Below are 6,279 nucleotides of genomic sequence, written 5' to 3'. Positions count from 1 at the left end.
GAAAAAAAAAGAGAAGAGGGGGGTGACAATGTGATGAATTCCTTCGCTGCTGGGCCGCATAATAAACCCAAACACTGCAGCCCCGGCTTGCGGGGGGGTGGGGGGGAAAGAGAGCCCATATCCTACTGTTTTCCTCCTTGGAACCTGATTTTTTCCCACTAACTGCTCCCTGATTTATGGAGCCTCTCTCTTGCACAGAACATATGTGGCTGTGAGCATTTAGCATTCGCTGACATTTTGCTTAAACAACTGTGAAAGGGCAAGTTTTCCTCGAAACTGAGCTGCAGAAGGGAAAGTGTTCTGGCATTCTCTCCCCTCTCCCCTCCAATGCTCCTGGATGGAGTAATCGTTCGGGCTTCATCCAGCATTTCTCATGCCAGCAGGCATGGGCAAGATCTGGATCTATGTAGCTCCCACAAGGTGAGCTGCAAACAATAATTAATTCAGCCTTGCAACTACCCTTTGCTCAGAGTCAGGAAAAGTTGAGGATCAGCAAGGTTGGGGGCCTTGCCAAAGGGCATTTAGTGCATCAGTGGCAGAGCTGGGAATGGGATGATGACTCTCACGATGCCATTACTCAAGCTCAATGGGTAGCAATCAATAGCTCAATATCTAGCTGGCAGCTGGAATTGAGTGTAGTGCCCCAGGGGTTGGTTCTTGGGTCTGGTTTTTTTCAATATCTTCAGTAACGATCTGGAAGGTGGGATGGAGTGCACCCTCAGCAAGTGCGCAGATGACACCAGGCTGGGGGTTGCAGTAGGTACGCTGGAGAGTAGAGCTAGGATTCAGTGACCTAGACAAATTTGGGCCAAAAGAAATCTCATGAGATTCAACAAGGGCAAGTTCAAAGTCCCGCACTTAGCAGAGAAGAAACCCATGCACCGCTTCAGCCTGGGGGATGACTGGCTAAGCAGCAGCTCTGCAGAAAAGGACCTGGGGGTGACAGTGGACAATAAGCTGAATATGAGCCAGCAGTGTGCCCTTGTTGCCAAGAAGGCTAACGGTGTCCTGGGCTGCATTAGTAGGAGCCTTGCCAGCAGATTAACGGAAGTAATTATTCCCCTCTATTCAGCACCGGTGAGGCCACATCTGGAGTACCTTGTCCACTTTTGGGGCCCCCCACTATAGAAAGGATGTGGACAAATTGAAGCAAGCCCAGCGGAGGGCAACACAAATAGCTTGGGGGTTGGGGCACATGACTGACGAGGAGAGACTGAGGGAACTGGGCTTATTTAGTCTGGAGAAGAGAAGACTAAGAGGGGACTTAATAGCAGCCTTTAACTCCCTGAACAGGGGTTGCAAAGAGGATGGAGCTGGGCTGTTCTCAGTGGTGACAGATGACAGAACAAGGAGCAATGGGCTCAAGTTAAAGCAAGGGTGGTTTAAGTTGGATATTAGGAAAAACTTTCTGACTGCGAGGGTGGTGAAGCACTAGAGCAGGTGACCCAGAGAGGTGGTGGACTCTCCATCTTAGAGGATTTTAAGATCCAGCTAGACAAAGCCCTGGCTGGGACAATCTAGTTGGGTGGGGATGGTCCTGCTTTGAGCAGGGGGCTGGACAAGATGTGACCTCCGGAGGTCCCTTCCAGCCCTTGTTTTCTATGATTTGATGGTAACTCTCTCCGAAGCCTGGATGGTGCGAAACCCAACAGCAGAGGCTGAATGGCTGGTCACCAAAACCCAGGGATAAGCAAAAGGCTTTTCTTCTTATATTATATGGATAGCCATGGCCTCTGCCCTGAATCCTCAGACCCCTTCTCTGGCTGAGTTCCCTGCTGTTCTGACCCCTTGAGACCTTGTCTCACTTCACCTTCTTAAAAACTAAACAGAAGGGCATTATCAAGCAGGTCAGCACGACAGCTATAAATCTTCATGTGCGATGCTTTCAGGGCATATTTTTAAACAAGTCCGGTGGATGCTACCAAACATGAGACAGTCAAGAGTTTACAACAAATTGGTAGCAAATCTGGCCTTTTCTAACAACACATAGCATTCATCCAGCATTTAACATTTCCAGTGGGTCGTGAGCCAGTCAGTCCTCTGTGAAGCAAGTTGGCAAGGTTGGCATAGATCGAGAAGGCTAGGCACACAGAAGGGATGCTCCCAAGGTTATGGTATATGTAGTTGGTGGAAGAAATAAAATTAAAACACAGGAGCTCCTAGCAATGATTGTGTCTGTCTGTCCTAGGCCACCCCGTCTGTCCAAGCAAAGCACCTGACATCACCGTTCCTGGCTGCAGTGTGCACAGAAAATGCCCCACATCTAGCATAATATTAGCTTTTGTGGCCCTTCCAGATCACCGTAGGATCAGCCACTTCCCGCGGACCATTCACTGCTCAAACTACACTTGTTGAAGTCAATGGGGAGCCTGTTTCTTGACGTCAGTGGTTCTGGATGAGGCTTCCTAGAGCTAGGATTGTCCTGATTTTGTAGCATGCTTCACTCTAAGCCCCTTGTTGGTACTTAATGAATGAGGAGAATAATCTGCAGAAGTCTAATGACTGCATTCACATTTAGGCATTTCCTAGGATTTATGAGGCTCTGATTGCTATCCCCGCAACATTTTCTAAAGAGTAATTGCTATTCACTAATTGCATCTATAAAGCTCTTGTGGTGTCTCCAGCTTGCGCAGTTTCATCTCCGGCTGTATGATATTTGGTGTCTTTCCCAATGGCCCAGCTCCTGGAATCGCAGGATTGTGTAAGAATCTCAGCTTCCATTGACAAAGAGGCTGGGCCCTGGGGTTGTAGAGGAAAAGCATAAAAGCCTGACCCACACGAACCCAAATGATGGAAAGATGCTGGTGCCACGAACGCCCTCAAATTTACTATTTTTAAAAAATCGCATGAGCATTTCCCAGATTTGGGTGGAGCTGAGTCATGGGTTTCGAATGCGGGGGGTTGGTGCTCTTCTTAATATGCTCTGTGGACAGATGCACAAAACCACAAAAGGTAGGGATGGAAAAGCCCAATGAAATCATCTTTTGTGTCACTCCCAAGTAATGCAGCTCTGGTCTCTACAGCCTGTGCTCTGGTGCTGGGCCCTGACTAGCCCTAAATGACTCAAGCAGGGGTTTTCCACGACTGCCTCTGGGATAAATGCTTTCCAACACTCTGTGACCTGTTTTATGTGCCGCTACTGCTTATGCTGTTCACAGCTTGAGGCAGCAGGTAGCCGATTTAATCCTAAGTCCTAAAAAAAAAGTAATAGTTTTCCAAGGGAAAAAGTACAGAGAGAAAAGGAAACATCATTCCTATTGCCCACAGCAACCAAAGGAGAGGAACAGCTGAACCCCTGCTCTTCAGAGCAAAGAGGTTGCCCAACAAAGTCCCAAATAACTTCAACATTTCCGTGCTCTACCATGTTCTCCCATACTGACGGGCAGCACTAGAGAGGTTCAGTAAATCCTGCCCCCTCTCCTCTAATTATCTACCATCAGGAGATCCCCCAAGACCTGGGCAAGCGTGGGCACTGAGATGAAACTTGAATAATCACAGCCGGCGCGGTGATCAGGAATCTAGACGAATGCCCTGGGCTGGGGGGTTGCCTTAGGAAAGTAAGCACTGCAAGGTGTGAAATGCATGAAAGGGTCAGTTTAAAAATGGACCTTAAATATCTGCCAAAGTTGGCGGGGGGGCTCGTTTAGCAGCCATATCCCAGCAGGGAAGGAGTCTGCTGTGAGCTCGGTGGGAAACCTGTGCTCCTAAGCATCCTCGCCTGTGCCAGTCACGTCCACCCCCTCTCCTGGGACCCACCAAAACAGCCAGTTGGGAAGGAGCTTCCTAATCTACCCCCAGGGCCTTGGGAGTGAGGAGCTTGCCTGGGAAGCAGCCTGCACCTTGGGCCTTTTCCTGCTGTAGATGTTGCCTTGCTAGAGACCCCTTCTGTCAAAGCAGGCAGCTATAGCTAAGGAAACTACCTCGCAGGGCCCAATGGGGTCTCCGAGGGGACCCGACAGCCCTGTTTCCCCCAACCCAGCGTGGTCCGCAGGTCTCGGGCTATGGTGAAACTGCCGTCTTGCAAGCTGGATGGACTGGGACAAGAGCTGGGGATGCCACCCAAGCGTGAGCTCCCTTTTGTCTTAGGTGCCAGCACTGGGGAGCGGGGCTAGAAAGGGATTTGCTCTGCTTCCAGGGCTCGTGCTGTCACCCTCCCAATCCCCCCCTTAAAGGCAGCACCCCTCTCATGGTGATTGCCTCCTGGGGAGGTGCATCGTCTTCTGCTAGATCCTTACCCCAATCCTCCCTCGTCCCCTCCCAGCGCCTCCCCTGCAGCCCTCCTCAGGACGCGCAGCTGCCGCAGCCCTAAAACATAAACCATGCGGAGGGGCTGCTTTTGACACATAACAGCGTTAACCCAACTTAACAAGGAAGTCACCCCAACCCAGGGCTTTATAGGCACGGGCTGTATGAAAGCCTCTGTGGCCTTTCGTCTGTTTTACCCTCCCCCAAGGGGCTGCACCCGGACAAATAAACTGGAGACAAAGGAGTTTCATAGAAACCACAGCAGCTATATATTCCTTTTATAAAAGGGACCATTCACCAAGTGTCCTCCAGAGCTGGCTCCCCTCACCCCACCCCTGCCACAGCACCAAGCAGGCGGTGCGATTTCTTTAGCCTCCAGTGAACTCTGACTTCGCCTTGGAGCAGGGTCAGGGGCTGGTGGCAGTTCTGCCGTGGAGTGAAAAGGCCAAACACAAGGCCTCTGAGGAGCCCGAGGGCCCGCATCCTCCAGGGTTTTGTTCAGGGGAGCCCACAGAGTCTCTACACCTGACCTGAGTCTAAATGCCTCCAAACTTTTGCTTGTGGAGAGACCCGACACTTGCAATGCACAAGGAGTCAAGTGATGATGGAGCCCTAAAATGTCCATAAGAGGCAGGGTCAAAAGTCCCGGGCTAGCTATATGAGTTTCTCCAAACCTCTTCTCTCTTCCTCTCTTTTTTGTGGGGGGAGGTTTCCCTCTTTCTGCCTAATTTATTGCCAGCTTTGTTTGATGCAATCACTCTGGGAATGCTGGTCTTCAGCCACGGATTGATTTTTAGTTATTTGTCTTGTCCAGCTTTAGAAACAGCCAAGATGCTAATGATGAACCTACAACGAGGAACAGCAAAGCATCCTCCCTCTTCCACCCCTGATACAGCAGTGTCTCCTGCCTGCCAAACACTGATGGAGCCGTTTGGGGAAATCATTATTTTGGATATAAATCTCTGGGGAAGATGATGGTGAGCAGAACGCTGCTGAGATGATGTAAGGTACCATCAAGGCCAAGATCTGTGAAAGCCACTAGTGGTTTAGGGCTTGAGGCACTATAAAGTGGTTTGCTGAGCACCCAGCCACTAAACCAGGTCCCTGTAAGGAATTTCAGGTCAGGTATTCAAACATTGCTAATCCCTTCTGTGGAGTCCGGGGACCTCCGTGTTCGTAGCGGGGCGGTCAGGAAGGCCAAGGCGGAGATGGAGCTGGGACTAGCTACCCGGATCAAGGACGACAAGAAGTCCTTTTTTAAATACATAGGGGGTAAAAAGAAGGTACCAGGTAACGTGGGGCCCCTGCAGGACACTCTAGGAAATCTGGTCGTCACACCAGACAGCAAAGATAACCTATTTAACAACTTCATTGCCTCCGTTTTTCTGAGCTGGGACTGGGTCACCCCCCACACCAGGACCCCTGTAGGTCCCAGGGGAGGCGCACCCAAGCCAAGGGTCAGGGAGGATCTAGTCAGGGAGCTTCTGGAGGGACTGGACGTATTCAAATCAGCTGGTCCGGACGATCTCCACCCCCGAGTGCTGAGGGAATTAGCCGAGGTCATTGCGGGACCCCTGGCACGGCTGTATGAGCACTCGTGGGGCTCTGGTGTGGTGCCAGAGGACTGGAAGAGGGCCATTGTGGTTCCCATCTTCAGAAAAGGGAGGAAGGAGGACCTGGGAAACTATAGGCCAGTTAGTCTTACCTCAATCCTGGGTAAGCTTTTTGAGAGAATTATCCTGGCACACATCCACGAGGGGCCAGCAGGGGAGGTCATGCTTAAGGGCAACCAGCACGGGTTCATTCGAGGCAGGTCCTGTCAGACCAACTTGGTGGCCTTCTACGACCAGGTCACCAAATCCTTAGACACAGGGGTAGCAGTGGACGTAGTCTTTCTGGACTTTCGGAAGGCCTTCGACACTGTCTCTCACCCCGTTCTCATTAAGAAACTGGGGGACTGTGATGTCGACACCCACACAGTCAGATGGGTCGCCAACTGGCTGGAGGGCCGCACCCAGAGAGCGGTGGTGGACA

General features: G+C 51.0%; 1 long non-coding RNA gene across 2 annotated transcripts in view; it reads left to right on the top strand.

Annotated features, from left to right (window-relative positions):
- LOC109293720 overlaps positions 1–6,279 on the top strand; it is a 30,329-nt gene that overhangs the window by 16,581 nt on the left and 7,469 nt on the right. Inside the window, exon 2 of one of the 2 annotated variants that reach the window (XR_002096376.1) lies at positions 2,189–2,623. The exons of the other annotated variant lie outside the window; for it this stretch is intronic. This is a non-coding gene — a long non-coding RNA (uncharacterized LOC109293720). Of the gene's footprint in view, positions 1–2,188; positions 2,624–6,279 lie in introns of those variants that run through there. 2 annotated transcript variants of the gene reach the window in all.

This window comes from Gavialis gangeticus, unplaced genomic scaffold (genome assembly GCF_001723915.1).
Source record: "Gavialis gangeticus isolate Ggan-Ray unplaced genomic scaffold, GavGan_comp1, whole genome shotgun sequence".
Lineage (NCBI taxonomy): Eukaryota > Metazoa > Chordata > Crocodylia > Gavialidae > Gavialis > Gavialis gangeticus.
Note: the sequence above shows the minus strand (reverse complement) of the source record. Positions and strands in the feature narration are given on the sequence as shown.